Genomic DNA, 17,946 nt, shown 5'->3' with positions numbered 1-17,946 from the left:
GGATTTGTCAATTTCTGTGGTGTAAATACTTCTTTGAGCCTGGTTTCAAGCTACCAGCATGACATTGCTGAAAGCCAGGTTGGGAGAGACAAGAGTATGAGCAGCTCTTATAGACTCCCGTCAGCCGCTCAGCTGCTAGGGAAGCAACAGTATGAATCACAGGAACAACTTACCTTCCCAAAGACCTTAACACCAAACTCTAAGAAGGAACAGAAACAGATCACATTCCCAACTACTGGCCAAACTTTATTTGTTCATTTGACAATACTTACTCAAGCTAACTTAATACTATGGAGAAATATTAGGGGGAAAAGTAAAAACTTCCTTTTGGCGTTTGGAAAAATGTATAGTTAACAAATGCAGGGCATTTTTCTGTCCAGAGATTAGCAGAATAAATATTACGGGGTAAGCTCCAGGAGCCAACAACTTCTATGGAAATTTTTTTGGTCTGTTTGGGTTTGGTTTAAATAACTTCAAACAGCACATAAAGTCAGAAAAGAAGAACTGACTAGAAATGCATCCCAATCTAAGTGAGGCCAGTGTGGAAGGATCCTCTGCCTTATGTATGTAGTTTTCTTGAGGGATGAGGGGTCCTCAGAATCCTTGGGAATGACGACTGGGGTGAACAGACACAAACGCCCACTTTCCCAAGAAACCTCCAAGTCCTCCTGCAAGGACGCTCTGTGCCATTGTTCTGCAAATCCTCGTCAAACAACTTCTTTTCATTCCTCTGCTTTAGCTCAGTTGTTTGCTGCCCACATTTTTATTCCGTTTTCTGAATGTAAACCTGAGATGACTCCCAATGCAAACAGAGAAGCTTCTGTTACAGTCCATTTGAAAAACTGCCCACTGGAATAGAGAAAGAGAAAACACATTTTCATATTTATCCAAAAGCAATGGAGCCTCAAACAATAAGTTAAGATTATAATATTCTTGAGGGAGGCAAAATTCTCAATGCCAATATAAACTGTACAATTGGTTATCTCTATACCATTAAGGAAGTGTCCCAGTCGAATGAACTAGATACACTCTGGATGGCCAGGATCCTTTACAGAATAGCAATCAGAACAAAGGCAAAAGAGAGATAAAAATAGAACATCTCCCCGTGACAGCAACCTCCAAGCAGAAAGCTCTAAACCTATTAGGAGTGTGAGTTTAATATCTCATGCTCAGGAGTTTATTTTTTTTTTAAAGATTTTATTTAGTTATTTGACAGACAGAGATCACAAGTAGGCAGAGAGGCAGGCAGAGAGAGAGAGGAAGGGAAGCAGGCTCTCCGCTGAGCAGAGAGCCCGATGCGGGGCTCGATCCCAGGACCCTGAGACCGTGACCTGAGCCGAAGGCAGAGGCTTAACCCACTGAGCCACCCAGGTGCCCCCCTCAGGAGTTTATTAATGAATCTGGTGACTATGAGAGCCTGGATCTGTGATGCTTCAAGATAGGACACCAGAAAGGTGAACTTGGAGCCACGTTACCACTGCAGGTATGTGCAGGAGGGAGGACCAGACCCTCATCCTTCTGGCTTCAGGATAAATTCTCCTTCTACGGGATTAGGAGGGCATGGGGAGACTACACAACAAAGCATTCTTTCCATAGCCCCTCTTTAAGAAATAAAATTCCCCTTATGAATTTGAAAAATACAAGCTTCTTGTTTTGCGCCCTCTCTAGGAACTTGTATGCTAAGTGAACTGAGGTGGACCTGCTTTTTGGGGTAACTGGGAGTAGAAAAGAAGCAGAGGAAGATACAGCCTAGTGTTTACCAGAAGGCTGAGGCCTAAGAGCGCTGGAGTTTATCTTTCTTCCAACATTTTGGAGCTCTGCAACCCTGGGCAAGTTACTTAACCTCTGTGAATCTCAGTTGTCCTCATCTAAAAAATGGGGATAAGAAGTATCATTGCATGTAATAGGCATCACCCCATTGAAAGTGTTCAGTGAGATAAACCGGGCATGTGCGAAAGACTCAGAGGTTGTCAGGTATCATTTCTGCTCTTCATTGATCTTCATATGCACATTTTCCCACATTTTAACATTTCTTCATTGCGTCTGACAGTCTACAGCATCCCAGATTGTGTCAGATTTTAATGGCACATCTTACAATCAATGGATTGCTTTGATGAAATATGGCGTTGTAATTATCAATACTATTATCGCCAGAGATTTGACCATAAAATAATAATGAGACTGCTTCCACGAGCTGTGGACAATAAGCAGCCTTATTATTTTATAATAGCATGGCAGATTTCCCAGCTAGAAGACTCTCCTGGGGACAGCTGTACAATGGCTAAGATGGATGAATGTTGCCTTCTAGCAGTAACAGACTTTCAGTAGATCTGTCTGGCTTTTAAGCAAGCTCAAGATATGAAAATCCACCTTTCTATTGAAAAACTAATTAGAAGGTAATACTATAAAATAGAAGAATATGAAAAGTATCCATTGGGACAGTGTTTCTCAACCTTTTTTTTCCATATCCCACAATGAGCCTTTTAAAACATTTTAAAACATTTTTGCCCAAATGCCTCTCCCAGTGAAATTTTAATATTAAAGACATACTGTATATTTATTCATGTATTGAATGTATATCTATGCTTTACACATAAAAATCTACATAAACACTATATAAAGGAGTCTGATTTTCACGCTCTCTTGAGTACAATGTTGCTCCATTGAGAATGCATGCTTTAGAAACAGCTCTTAAAGGACCTTTGAAATCCTGTATGATGGGAAGTTTTCATTTGCACTCAATTTTTCCATGATGCATCAACTCTGGAAAAGAAGAAACACAAGTAGCCTGTTTGATAAAATGTCCACAGCGGGGTTCGTACTCCGCAGTCATTGCTCTCTCGAGTCACTGTCTCTCACGCGGTTCCTTAGACCGTGTTACCCCAATACACCAGGACGCTGGCACACGTATGAGAGAGATTTGACTATTTATAACTAAAGAAAACTTGCCTCCAAGTTAAGTAGACTTTTTTAAATGTACATGAGTTTTTATCTGCCCCGTGACAAACAGGCATGGGCCAGAAGAATTTCATTCAAATAACAGTTAGTGGAATTATCTCTACAAGAGTTCTCAGTATTTTTTTTTTTTCTTATTTCGCATTGTTATTTCTCTAGTAGCTGAAATCAGCGTCCTGGTCAGCAATTTTCCTGAATGTTCTCTACAGGTTAGCCCCAAGGGCAGGATTCTCGGCATCACTCATCTCCTTGCCCCTGGGCAAGCTAAAGTTTCTTGGACCCCAGAGGAAGAACACTTGAAGTAACACAAATAACTGCTTCCTGCTTTCCACTTCCTGCTTCCTGCTTCCCATTTCCTACTTCCTGCTTCCTGCTTTAGTTTTGGCCAGAAGTCCAAAGCAGCAGGAATGATGGACTCCAGGCACCTCTGCCTCAGAGTAGGTGGGAAACCCAGGCAGAGGCCTAAACAGAAGGTTCACAGGCAATGAGCTCTGCAGAGCTGGAACTCTTTACCCAGGGGGAGGGAAGAAAAGGGGCTAAAGGAAAGTTAATAAGGGGAGCCCCAGCTTCTGTGATGGCAACAAAGGGAGGGAGCCAGTGGGGGAAAGCCAGGAAGGAGGTGGCCAGCTCACAGAGCTAGAGCTCCAAGGAAATGGTAGCTTCAGTCCTGGGCTGCAGCAGAGGGAGCCTAGCTGCCCCCAGCCCATGCTTGGGGACGTGTGTGCAGAAACTTGGAGGCAGCAGCAATGGCTCACAAGTGAACCTGACCCCCATCCAGAGGCCACTCAGGAGCAGCCTGGGAGGTTCCTGTGAGGACTGCTCCAACCCAGGGTAAGATTTCAGAGGGACCTGAGGCTGTGCTCAGAGCAACTCCCATACCCTCACCCCACTGCCCAAGAGATAGGCCATTCCGTCTGCTAATGCCTGTTTAAAGAGGCCAGGGCCTTCCACTTCACAAATGAGATCGTTTACCTAAAATGTGGAAGGAGGATGGTAAGGAAGGGAGGGAGGGAAGGAGCGAGGATGAAGAGGGCTCGAAGGGGAAAATGGGCCTCACCGAGGAGATGAAGGGCAGAGAAACAGGAAGGAGGACCCCTTGCTCAATGCCCCGGCTTCTCCAGGCCCCACTTTGCTTCCACTGGCGCTCATGTGACAGAGGTGTTTTCAAACAGGTCATTTCATACCCAGTGTCCACAATCACGCACAACTCAACAAGAAGAACACTGACAAGAACCACTCTTAATTTTCAATTGGCTGAGTGCATATTTCATTACTTCTAATTCCACAATTGGGGTAAATTCAAAATTTACTTTGCACGATCTTTACCTGGCAAATGATGGGAGGTGACATAAGTGACCCAGGGCTGACATAAAGGTGTGTCAAGAGAATGTAGCTCTGCTACTGGCACATAAGCCAGAAACGGGAAAGATTAGTGTTGGAGGAACCTGGGAGGAGGAGGTTCACGTGCACACATGCACACGCAGATACACACTCGTGTACACACACATGCACATGTGCACACATCTTATTGTCCTGTCCACTTTCAACACTGCTGTTATCACAACTGAGCATACTTCATTGGTTTTCTTGCCTGTCACCAGGTGACCCACCATTAGAACGTCCCTGAGAGCAGGAACCTTGTCTGTCTCGTTCAACCCCAGGATCCCCAGGATCTAGAATAATGCCTGGAACCAGAGCCCATCCCTGTCGGTGAGGGAGTGAGGGAGGAAGGGAGGGTTTAGCGGTCAGGCACCTGTCCCATAATAAACAGGGAGACCAGCCAGGCTGTACGGCCACAATCAAACTCAAGCGCCACATGGGAGAGCAGAGGAAACTTGGCTTTATTAATGCCAGCGGGCTCAGTGGGATTCCTTCCCAAAGGCTGAGCACCCAACAGGGTTAGGAGTGAGTTTTTATGGTTACGGGTAATGGGGGATGGTAACGGGGTGTTTTCATGCTTAACCAGTCTCTCAAGGCCGAATGGCCCTTTCATGTGGCCGTATAATGTTTGTGGAGGTGTCTCAGGAGAGTGTTAAATCACCCCCCGGGATGGTTTCTTTTTCTTCTCTTATTCAAACAGGAAGGGCATCTGGTCTTTTTCTTCTGTCTCAGCAGGAGCAATGACTTGTTATCTTATCTTAGCCAAATGGGATGGCGATTTGGTCTTTTCTTGGCCTTAGCAGGAGCAAAGGGGAGCCGGGGCGGAAAGGGGCTGGAGCCGGAGTCTCTGTCCGCCTCATCTTTAGTCGTTCAGAATAGGAAACCACAAGTCTGGGACAATGACCATCTCTCAAACTCTGAAGTTATCTAAAGGGCAACTACATGAGCTAAAGTAAGACAGTAAGATGGAGAAAAGGAAAGTCCTCCCTGGTTTCAGATACACAGGAGACTTGCAGTCATGGAGGGGAGGGAGAAAACCAGCACACCATTGACCAAGCCTCGCTGCTGGCTTGCTCACCATAAGAGGCCTATCTAAGGGGGAGATATTTGATATTGGCACAGCCCCATGAGTTGGAAACGTGGGGAAGGGTCCTAACAGTAGGGCCTTTGCTCTGTCCCGAGCACTAGGGCTTGCGTGCCTTGGTTTCTAACTTTGCCCTGGTCTAGAGAGTGGGAACGTACTCTTTCAGCTGATAGGAAGTGGGCATCGAGTTCTGGCTTACAGTGTGTGCTTCACCTCTATTCCGATACACTTCCACAGAAGGGACAGAAACAGCATGTCATCTGCCTCGATAAGACACTAAACCCACGTAGCTGGGAGATTTTTGTGTACAATGAGCATGAACCAACACTTGGAGTACGACTGTGTCCAAACCCAGTTCCAGTCTACACTGCAGACAACACTTGAAGGTGCATCAGCAAACCGGAGAAGTCGGAGGACATGCAGCCACTGTGGTCAGAGGACTCAGGGTGTGTCACCCAGGAAAGAACAGGGTGTGTACCCTGCAATAGTGAACGCTTGGAAGGGCCTAGAACCCTTCTACAAGCTTCTGACAAAGAAGAGGAATACTGTCAATCTGCCCCCAAAAAAGGACAAAGGAATGAGACCAAGGGGATAGAGGAACAAATACTGGCTCAAAGCAGAGACTTGGGGGTGCCTGGGTGGCTCAGTAGTTTAAGCCTATGCTTTCGGCTCAGGTCATGATCTCAGGGTCCTGGGATCGAGCCCCACATCTGGCTCTCCAGAGAGCCTGCTTCCCCCTCTCTCTGCCTGCTTCTCTGCCTACTTGTGATCTCTCTCTCTGTCAAATAAATAAATAAAATCTTTAAAAAAAAAAAAAAGCAGAGACTTGGGCAACAATTAGAACCTCTGACAACCGAATATACAGCAGAAAAAAAGCATGGAGTTTGGCATCATTCCTCCACTGCCATCTGCTACTGGTGGGGCCTTGGGCAAGTTAGCTAGTTTCCATAAGCCTCAGTTTCATTGTCTCCAAATTGGGAAACATAACAACGTCTTGAAAGTCAGCCATGAAGTTTAAGATTAAATACTGGGTGTTATACACAACTGATAAGTTATTGAACCCTACATCTGAAACTAATGATGGCTAATGAGTATGTTGGCTAATTGAATTTATATAAATAAATAGTATATGTAAAGCACTTAGCATAGATCGTAAGCACCCCAAAACATTAGTTCTGATCGTGATAGTATCATGGGACGCTCACGACATAGTCATCTGTTATGGGAAGGGGTACTGCTATGGGTCGAATTGTGTCTCCTGGGAAAGGATATGTTGGAGCTCTAACCACTGGAATTTCAGACTAGGACTTTATTTGGAGACAGGGTCTTTACAGAAGTCATCTGATTAAACTAAGGTCATGAGGCTGACCAATCAAATACGACCCACGCCCTTATCAAAAGGGAAATGTGGACACAGACACACATAAATGGAAGACGGGCTTGCAGAGACATAGGGAGAAGGCGGCCTTTGACCAGCCACGGAGAGCAGCCTGGAGCAGACTCTCCCTTCAGTCTCCCTTCAGACTTCAGCCTCTGGAACTGGAAGGCAATAAATGTCTGTGGTTTAAGCCCTTGGTCTGCAGTTCTTTGTTACTGAGGGGCTAGGAAACCGAAACAGGTCCCCACTCACCAAACAGGAGAAAGGGAGGGCGGTGAACAGGGGAGGGGGTGTGACATTGTTATACAATATAACAGTATTGTGTTATAAACACACACTCCTGGGCCCTACCACCAGACACTTTGATTCAATTAGATCCAGACAGGACCCCCAAATCTTCATTTTGGAGAATGGGCCCAAGGTACAGTGAGCAGAGGCTTGGTTTAGAGCCTCTGGCTGGACAAGCCTCAAAGTTTTCTTCAGCTCTGTCTGCCATCCACAAGAGACAAAGCGTGACAAGGAAAGGTGTGTGTGCCCACAGGTGTGTGTGTGTCCATGTGTCCACGCCTGTGTCCCAAGCATATGTCCATATTCAGAAAGGAGCCTCATTTCCAGAGTCCACAAATGTAAATGAGAAAAGGTAAAGAATACAAGTCCAATGGATTTGTCTTGCCCACATTGGCTTCCATCCAGACCCAAGTAGCCTCAGCAGCGGTCCTGCCTCTGTCGCGGTCACGGTTCCCTCTGTCAGGCTTCCGGCATCCCCGGACACCGCCGCCACCCGACCCAGAGCAGCCGCGGGGCCCCAGGCCAGCCGCGGAGCAGGATCAGCCCCAGCAGGACCAGCCCGGGCAGCCATAGGCGGTCAGCGCCGGCCGCTCACCCCTCCTCTGCCGGACCGCGACGGGTCCTGGGAGCGGCGGGAGCACCAGGCTGGCCCGCAGCATGCCTACGGGTCCAAGTGCGGATTCTTACCAAGTCCAGATTGTATTTGTGATATGCCATAGGTTCACGTTCAAAGAAGGAACTAGCAGCTCAGTACAAACTGAGACTTTTCTGGCGTCTTGGTTTAGATACATATCGGGCAGTTCGGATACATGGAGACCATTTTCGCTCGGGAGCTATGGCAGCAGCTCTGGGCGTGAAGATCGGTGGACACCCGCCTGCACGGGCTGGCCGGCCCCAGAGCAGCAGGCTAACCTACACCAGGACCCAAAGGCTACTAGATGGGGACATCTGAACTCATGGAAAATAGCAGGACACTTGGAAGGAGCACTCATTTACCTGCTGTATCGCACGGGTGGGGGTATCTGCGACGTGTCCCGCATAACCGACCACCTGACCTGCACGTAGGCAGCCAGGCTAAAGCATGTTGTCCGTGAGACTCGCGCTACAGGAGGGACCTCGGGAGCCCAGTTAGTTGACATTAGCTGGCCTCCAGGTCACGAATGGCCCTTCTGATCTGGATGCCGAGAGCTGTCAATCTCGCCTTCCATCCCCTCCGGCTCCAGCCCAGCCTGGAGGAATGGAATCCGGGAGGGAAGGCAAACACACCTAAACCATCATCTTTGAAGATGTCAAGGTGTGATAACATAGGAATGCAGCTCGCTCCAAATTGCACGTCAGCATACAATTGTTTAACCTCAGACCCAGTCATTTGCAGTATGAAAAAGACCCACACGGAGATGGTCAGGAGACAGTCCGTTGGAAGTGTCCCCTGAGGGGAAGATGTTCCAACCAGGTTCTAAATCGAGACTCTAGCCTGGCTGTCTCTGGTGGGGCGGGGTGGAGGGGGGGTCCCCACAGCTAATGAGAGGCTTCCCCCGGCTTTCCCGGCTGATGAGGTGGGATGCTGTAAGCCCCTGATCTGCTGTAACTCTTAATCTTCACTGCTCACGGTTGCCCTCATCGATGCCAGACTGCCCTTTTCTTCTGTCTCCATGAGATTTTTATAACATCAATAATGTGGTTTTCCTCTTCGAAACTGAGAGTACGGCTGCCGTGAATCTTGTCTTAAGAACACCTGTGTAATGTTTTCCAATTTCATTTAACTTAAATAAAGCAGACGGAAAAAGTTACATCCGCCCAAAGTTGTATCATTTCCTAATTCAGCTCTGGTGTTTCTTTCCTGGTAATAGTTACCTATAGTAATAAGTAATAGTTATCCCCAAAATGTAGTGGCTTCAAACAACAAGGATTTGTTATCTCACTGTCTCTGTGGGTGGGAATCCAAGGTGGCGTAGCTGGGTTCCTGCCACTCAGCGTTTCTCAGGAGGCTACAGGCAAGCTGTGGGACGGGGCTGGGCTCTCGTCTGGGGTGGGGGCCCTGATTCAGCTTCCAGGTCACTCATGTGGTTGTTGGCAGGGCCCAGTCTCTTGCCCATGGGTCTCCTCACAGTACTGCTTCACGGGCCGGCTCTCCCAGAGGTAAGCAAACCAGGGGAGCAAGAGAGAATGAGAAACAGAAGTCACAGTCTTTTCATGAGCTGATCTCAGAAACAACATCCATCCCTTCTGCCACATTCTGTCCTAGAAGCCAGTCATCAGATCCAGCCCACAGTCAAGGGAAGCGTGCTTACACAAGGACATGACTGCAAGGAGGAGGGGATGGGGCATTATCTGGAAGACTACCTCCCATATTCTGACCCAAAGAAGAGTGTCAACATGGCCCCTGGGACAACGTCTTCCTACATTCTACCATAAACTCTTCTTTACAGCTCATATCACCATGTCACAGGTAGGAAAGATGGCACTCTCTCGAAGGATCTGTGTCATATTTCTAAACACAAAAGAAATAAAGGCTTAACATAAATCATGGAAAATCCTAAAGCAGTCCATTATCAAAATATTTACTGGGTGGCAAATCTCTTTGCTTCTACTTTTCTTTCCCCCCTGCACTCTATAGGGTCAGAAAACTTACTGCAAAAGATCAGACAGTAAATATTTTTTGGCTTAGAAGGCCCTATGACCTCTGTCACAGCCACTCAACCTTGCCATTATAGCACAAAAGTAGCATTAAGCAATTTGTAAGCAAACAGGCCAGGCTGTGTTCTGATAAAACTTTATTCACACAACAGACATCAGGCAAAATTTTACTCACAGGTTGTAGTTTGCCAAGTGTGCAGTAGAAAATAGCCTGTGGCCTATTTGAGAACAAAACAGAAATTAGCAACAAAAACGCAGTAGAACTAACATGTTACTATTTCTGACAAAGGCATTCAGGTGACACATGTATGAAATGCTTCATCATAAACACATGCAAATAATATTGAGTCCATACAGGCAATCACCATCCAGGTAGAGAACGTATGACCTGCAAACTCTCTTGTCATCTAGAATATTAGTAGTTGTGCAGCTGTTGAATCAATGGGGTGAGACGGGAAGTTTCTTTAACCATCTTAATGAACTTCTACCTAATCACTGGAACAGCACTTCAATTTATTTCTTTCGTTTAATGACACAACAAAAGAACATGGGGCTGGCCATGAACATCCCATCTGTTAGGCGGATACAGATAATCTAAATGGAAGGAAAAGCTCATAAACATAATTTCTGGCTCTGAAGTGAAGATGGAGAAAGAGCCTTCCTCTTCAAGTCAAGTTCTTCAAGTCTGAGCATCTGGAAACCAAAGCCAGACCAGCTACGAGTTCAAGGCAGTCAGATGACATTTTTTCTGCCTGTAATTGATTCATGTTCCTAGAGAAATGCCGAACAATGGGCTGAGAGCTCCTAGCTCTTACCTTCTATTTCATCATTGTCCCTGCATTTCAGAAATCCCAAACATTTAAACTCCATGTGCCCCCAGCTTAGGGTTTTGTCCTCTTTAGAGGAGGGCGAGAATGGGCAAGAGTCAGCAGCACCACTGGGTATTAGTACCCCAGGGAAGAAGGGGCGGCATCTGCACGCCCTTCTTGGGCCTCGCACAACAGCCGGTCCCCCTGGGATGATAATCGGCATGCATTGCTACCAACAATCAGTCAGCATCTTCTCAACAGTGATCAAAAATTAATTTAAAGAGATTTAATTTTAAAAGGAACATCGATGTGATGTTCATAAATCAATGAGCTAAATATTAGCCCCCTCTAAGTGTTATAAACTCAGTTAATGCTCCTTTGTGCCGTTCTTAATCATAATGCCATTAGATATGGCTTCTGTTAAAATGCCTCAGCCAATGCATCTCAGTGTGCGATGCTCCCTTCTTAAGCGATCCCATGAAAAAATAGGGAAAGATCAGGAATGTGGAAACTGCTGCTGGACTTTGACTACCCGGTAGGTAATGTATGGGTCCTTAAAATCATAGGGGAAAATCATATGTTGGGTGATTCTCAAGCTTTAGCTCAAATCAGGATCCCCTGGGAGGCTCACTAAAACACAGGTTGCTGGGCCCCAGCCAAGTCTCTGCCTGAGTACATTTTGCAGGGGGGCGGGGAGTGTGAACGTGCACTTCCTTACAAGGCTTCGGGGGATGCCAATGCTGCTGGAACAGGGACCACACCTGGGGAACCACTGCTCTAGAGAAGGAGTCTGCAGACCTTCTGAAAGAGCCAAATAATGAATACTGAGGCTTTGCAAGCCAGACCATATCTGAACTTTGCCACTGTAGCAGGAAAGCGGCCATAGATGGGACACAGATGAATGCAGGTGGTTTTGTTTCAGTAAAACTTAATGTACGAAACAGCTGGTGGGCTGGTGTTGGTCTGTTGGCCATAGCTGGCCCATCCCTGCTCCAGAGGATGAAGGACTCCTACCACCAGAGGTGCCCTAGATCCCAGGGCATACACCAATGCCTGAAAGGGGTAAGGGGTATACCAAGACAATCTCTCCCATCCTACGTTTCTTCCTGAAGGATCTTACCCACAGAGTAACAGAGAACCAGAAATGATATGACACCTGAATTTTGTCCTTTAAAATGTGTCCCAAGGACCTCTATGAAATATTTGTTCAGAAATAGTCCAGGATATTGACATTCCAAAGCTTCAGAAACTGGAGAGTTGTTCGGCATTTCAGCCTGTTTTAGAGGAGAACATGGAAGCCTACCTCCGCTGCTTGTCGCTATGCACAATTTCAGCCTCTAATAGACTACAGTGTAAGCTCTGAGAAAGCTGAGACCTTATCTCCAATTTCCAGAAAAGTACCTGGTATCAGGTAGGGCCTCAAAAATGGTTGTTGAGGGGCGCCTGGGTGGCTCAGTGGGTTAAGCCTCTGCCTTTGGCTCAGGTCATGATCCCAGGGTCCTGGGATTGAGCCCCACATCGGGTTCTCTGCTCAGTGGAGAGCCTGCTTCCTTCCCCCTCTCTCTGCCTACTTGTGATCTCTTTCTCTGTGTCAAATAAATAAATAAAATCTTTTAAAAAAATAATTGTTGAGTGAAGTAAAGTCTATAAAAGCAATAAATCACTTCCTAGTCTTGAGATTTCTAGATTGACCCTCAGAGCCTGGTAGCCAACAGTGCTTCCCCTGGGATGGTAGGAACAGGACAGGGACCCGAGGAAGGATATGTCTCCCAGGATCAACACATGCGTTGATGATAAGGACAGGGCTCCTTTCTGTCTCTCAGCTACCTCAGCAGACCCAGCTTGCTCCCTAGAGTCTCAAGGAACGCTCAGTTCTCCAGCCACCTCAGTGAAAGTTGGAGAAGTTGGAAATGAAGCCCAGGGAGACTGGGATAAAAGCAGAGAGCCTAGGGAAGTTGATGGATAGAGCCTACAATGAACGTTAGGTTTGATGAGATGGGACAGACTTTAGTATCAGAGGTAAACAGCAGGATAAAATAAGGGGAGAGGGTGAAGAGCGGGGGAGGGAGAAAGGGATGGAGAGTGAGACTTCTTGTTGTGTAAAGAATCCATTAGAGGCAGTTCTTTGAATTTATGTGCAATTCGTAAGTGTGCAAGGAAGAAACACTAGACCCCAGGGTCTGAGAATCTTCTGACAAGCAAGAGATTTTATGTAAGATACACATATTCTATGGTCATTGGTTAAACTGATACAAGGCCAGTGAGGTCATTTTGCAGCTGGAGTCACTAACAGTAGGCATAATAATGCTAGACCCAGCAAGCGGTAGCTTTAGAACCTGATGTAATTCTTGCTGTTACAGAAGGCATGGGGCTAAAGGGTTACAGTCACAATGAATAAACAATGGAGAACAGGAGTGTTCCTATCTCTTGACATCAAATTCCAGGAAAAACCTGCCAGAGAGGATCAGTAACATTTTACAAGAGGTAGCAGAGCATATTCAAACCTAATGCTACTTAAGTTCTTCTCAGCCTGGTTAGTCAGTTAACAGGGCTCCTCATTTAGCTCGCTGTGTTGGAAATGCTCTATCCCCTTCACCTTATTTAAAAATACCCAGAAAGGTCTTTGAAAACATAGCACCTGAGTTAAAGTAGCTTGAGACCAAAGGATGTTTCTTGTTCTCTGAATCAGGTCTCAAATGGAGATGGAAAATAAAACAGTTGTAGCTCAGGGTATGAGTCAAGGTTCTCCAGAGAAACAGAACTAGTAGGAGGTCTCACTGTCTCTCCATAGATAGATGATAGGTAGATGGATAGATAGATAGATGATAGATCGAGACCGAGAGAAACAGAAAGACAGAGAGGCAGAGATTTATTTTAAGGAAATGGCACGTGCAATCATGGTGGCTGACGAGTCCAAAATCTGTAGGATAGGCCAGCAGGCTAGAGACCCAGGGATGAGTTGCAGTTTGAGTTGGAAGGTGGTATGTTGGCAAAATTCTCTCTTCCTCCTGGGAGATCAGTCTTTTTTCTATTAAAGCTTCGACTAGTTGGATGAGGCCCACCCACATCATGGAGGATGAACTGCTTTACTCAGTTTACTGAGTTAAATGGTAGTCTCCTCTAAAAACCTTCAGGTCACCTGGGTGGGGCAGCTGGTTAACTGTTTGCCTTCAGCTCAGGTCATGATATTGGAGTCCTGGGATCGAGCCCCATGTCGGGCTCCCTGCTCAGCGGGGAGTCTGCTTCTCCCTCTAGCTCTGCCCTTCTCCCCACCCCCACTCGTGTGCGTTCGCTCTCTCTCTCTCTCTCTCTCTCTCTCTGCTCTCTCTCTCAAATAAATAAAATCTTTTTAAAAAGATAAAATAAAATGAAAAACCACCTTCACAGAAACATCTAGAATCACGTTTGACCAAATATCTGGGTGCGGCAGCCTTGCCAATCAACACACAAAATGCACCCTCGCACAGAGTCGTCCTCCAACAGCAGGCCAAAGAGGTTAGCCCTCCGTGGGTCCGGAGGTCCCCTGCTGTGCCTCCTTCCTGAAGCCACTGGCACCCTCTCCTTAATCCCATGAGCTCCACCATATCCCACATGTGTTCCAGTAACTATTCAGACTGGGTTCTCCTGAGGAGAGGAGGGGAGAGTAGAGGGGAGGAAGGGAGAATCACATCCTCAGCTGACGAGGAGCAAAAAGTAAGCCAAACACACCCAAGCCCAGTCCGGCGTGTTACTCTCTGCTATTTGTGGGTGTGACGTCACATCACACTTCACCTTTTCCAGGGACCATCAAGGAATAACCCAAGGGTAGCGTTTCTGTACCCAAACACGCCGTGGCTCTGTTAAGAGGATGAGTAGTTATACTGTAAGTCTTAACCGAGCTACGGAAACTCATATATTTCCTTTTATCTTTTCCATGGTCAAAGGCAGTTTGTTAATTTATGTCAGTAAAAAGGTCTGAATGGTGCCCCAGAGGGTCCCTCCAAGCCAGAAGGATGGACTTGAGATTTGTTCTTATCTGGATTAATCGCAGTTGTATTTCCCAAGCTCGGAGCTTTTCAAAAAAATCGAGCAAGAGCAGAACTGGCTTTTCTGAAAACAGAGGGAGAAGCAGCCCACTGAAATCCTGATTTACAGCCTGCTGCAGCCTGCGAAGTCACACACAGACACTTGAGCCTGAATGAAAGAGTTGATCAATTTTATTAAATCATTTCACTGAGAAGAAAGATGGCTTAAAAAGAAACCCTGGTAATTTCAGCAGGGAAATAGGCTCTAAGAGTATTAGGGAAATTATCTGCCATCTCTAACTTCAGAAGAGTGAGAGAGAATAAAACTCACTCCCTCTCACTAGTGAGCAAGTGAGAGAGAGAGAGAGAGAAGCCACCAAAGGTATCTTCCAGAATCAGGGACCTGCATTTGTTTATTGATACAGGCTCATCACTTGAAGGTTATGATGCAAAAAACTTAGCCCCTGTTCACACTGATTCCTAAGAGCTGAAATCACCAATAAACTAACTTAAAACCATAAAATAACCGTACTAAAGCCCTTTCTATCCACAACGTAATCCGGGTTAACATCAGCTGTGCTAAGTCACATTGATAACACGTGCCTTTGAAATTATGTGACAAAAATGGCACCTCACTTCTACGGTGTTCCTCCTAAAAACCCATAACCTTGATTTAACAATGAGGGAAGCATTAGACAAACATAAATTGAGGGACAGTGTACCTAATGAGGGAGTTCAGAAGAATCCTGATCTATTTTTTTCTGGAAGCCAGATGTCAGACGCCGCACACTCGAAGGCTGACAGGATTATTGAGAAGTGGTGACATGCTTTCTCATTTGGACACTGCTCTGTCATTTAGGTTTTCTAAAGTATATTAATTTTATTTATTTATTTATTTATTTATTTATTTTAGAGATTTTATTTATTTATTTATTTGACAGAGAGAGAGAGACAACAAGAGAGAGAACATACATGGGAGGGACGTGGAGAGGGAGAAGCAGGCTTCCCACGGAGCAGGGAGCCCAGTGCAGGGCTCGATCCAACGACCCTGGGATCATGACCTGAGCCAAAGGCAGACGCTTAATGGCTGAGCCACTGTTAAGCAAAATTAGGCTGCCCCTAGTTTTATTTTTTTTAATGTATTCATAAAAAGTGATTCTCACATGAAAGTCCCCCTTCTACTATGTAGTAGTCAAAACATCTACGCCTGCTGAGGTAAGTCACAACACGCAGCTTTGAAGGGAAAGAAACAGCTACCAGGCTCTTGAGATGGTTTGCCATTCCTCACATAAAAACCTGTCAGTTGTTTTTTCTGTTTCTGTAAGAAATGCCATTTGAATGTTGATGTGGATTGCATTCAATCTATAGATAGCTCTGGATTGTGGGTGGATGCTGGGGGACATTTCGACTATAGTAATTCTTCCAATCTATGAATATGGGCTATCTTTTCATTTGTTTGTGTCCTTAATTCCTTTTTTTTTTTAAGATTTTATTTATTTATTTGCCAGAGAGAGCATGCACAAGCAGGGGGAGCAGGAGAGGGAGAAGCAGGCTCCCCACCAAGCAGGGAGCCTGATGGGGGGCTTGATCCCAGGACCCTGGAATCACAACCTGAGCTGAAGGCAGACACTTAACCAACTGAGCGACCCAGACATCCCGGTGTCTTTCATTTCTTTTGTCAAAGTCTTGTAGTTTTCATTGTACAGAACTTTCACTTCCTTAGTTAGATTTGCTCCGGACAAATCTAATCAAATGGATGTTATTGTGAATGGGGTGGTTCTTGAGGGCATTATGCTATGGGAGATAAATCATCCAAAGACAAACACTGTATGATATCACTTATATGTGGAACCTAAAAGAACTGAATCATAGAAACAGAGAGTAGATTGGTGGTTACTAGGAGCTGGGGGTTGGAGGAATTGGGGAGATGTTTAGGAGTATAAACTTGCAACTAGCAGACAAATACATTCTGGAGAGCTAATGCATAGCACCGCGATTATAGTCAATAATTCTATATTGTAAATCTCATGTTGCTAAGAGACTAGGTCTTAAGTGTTCCCACCGCACACAAAAAAAAGGATAATTATGTGACCTGATAGAGATGTTAGCTAATGCTGAGATGGTGATCATATTGGAATATATAAATGTATCAAATCAACATCATACTGGTACAATGTTATCTGTCTCCGTCTTTTGAAAAGCCGGTGCAAACAGCTTTTTTGAAAACTCGTGTCTATAAGACTATCAACATTCTAAGATTGCTCAAACTGCCTTTTTGAAGGCAAGCGGCACAGCAGGCGGGCTTTGTGGATCTGGAAACAGCTGCGGTAAGCAGGGAAGCCCAGACTGTGGGGGCTCCGTCTGTCATTCAGGAAGCCGATCCCCACCACCTTCCCATCTGACCTGGCTGGCCCAGCACCTGCGAATCAGCCCAGAAGAGGGAACCCCTGAGTGTCCACCTGCTGATCCGGACCACCCCTGGGGGATGCCAGATGGCATTGCAGTCCAAGCCTATTGTAGGTCTGACGTCCCCACTAACGACAGAGTGATGGTTGGCTTTTCTTTTTAACCCAAATGCTTTTTTATCCTTACTCTTAAATCAATATGTGTCTAAACAATGATTTCAAACAGCAAACTTCAACATGTGGACCAGGGACCTCTGGAGGCTCCCTATACCCATTCAGAGGAACTGTGAGATCAAAACTGTTTGGTTTTTTTGGTTTTTTTATGATACTGAAATGCTTTATGCTTTTTTGCAATTTCATTCCCTCTTGAAAGTACAAGGAAGCGTTCCAGAGGCTACAGGATGTGATACTGCAGGAGACTGAATGCAAGAAACAGAGATGAGAATTCCACTGTCTTCTCTTCAGCCAGACCTTAACCCGGAACCTCTCGGTCTTCCATTACCTTCCCATGCCCATCCCGCCCTCAAGTCGGACTGGAGGAATCACTGTTTTGGGCACATGGACCACTGTCTCCCACTGCCAAGCTTCTCCTCTGTTCTTCCTCCATATGGTATGTCCTCCTTCTGCCTCCTGCCCCCTGGAAAGGCATTCTGCTCAACCTGCCAAGATCAACTCCATGTCCCCTATCCCTTGAAACCAGTTCGTTACCACCATTCCTACCCATCCACAAACCAGTAGGAACCTCGTATTGTTCCAGAATATTTCTCCCATCATGTTCTGTCTTGTGTACGTATACCTTGAATATTCATCATGTTCTGTCATGTGTGTTTTGCCGTTTCTCTAAAATCTCTAACAAGTAGGGTAATTTGGGTAGACTTGTATTTAGTTCCTTAAAGTTTACCCAGCAACTCCAACATGCTATCATATACACTTCTTGTAAAACTTCTAGAAAGGTGCATTATTACTCCCATCTTTTAAGAGGAGGGAGGCATCAAGACTCAGAGAG

At 45.8% G+C, this 17,946-nt stretch overlaps 1 long non-coding RNA gene across 1 annotated transcript; it reads right to left on the bottom strand.

Annotated features, from left to right (window-relative positions):
* Window positions 1–246: 246 nt before the first annotated feature.
* LOC125100549 (uncharacterized) lies at window positions 247–2,765 on the bottom strand. The gene is made up of 3 exons (XR_007127586.1): window positions 2,701–2,765; window positions 1,761–1,868; window positions 247–849 (listed from the first exon to the last, which is right to left on the bottom strand). It is a non-coding gene; the product is annotated as an uncharacterized LOC125100549 (long non-coding RNA).
* Between the last annotated feature and the right edge of the window lie 15,181 nt (window positions 2,766–17,946).

Source organism: Lutra lutra, chromosome 5, assembly GCF_902655055.1.
Source record: "Lutra lutra chromosome 5, mLutLut1.2, whole genome shotgun sequence".
Classification (NCBI taxonomy): Eukaryota; Metazoa; Chordata; class Mammalia; order Carnivora; family Mustelidae; genus Lutra; species Lutra lutra.
This window is presented reverse-complemented; position numbering and strand designations above follow the sequence as displayed.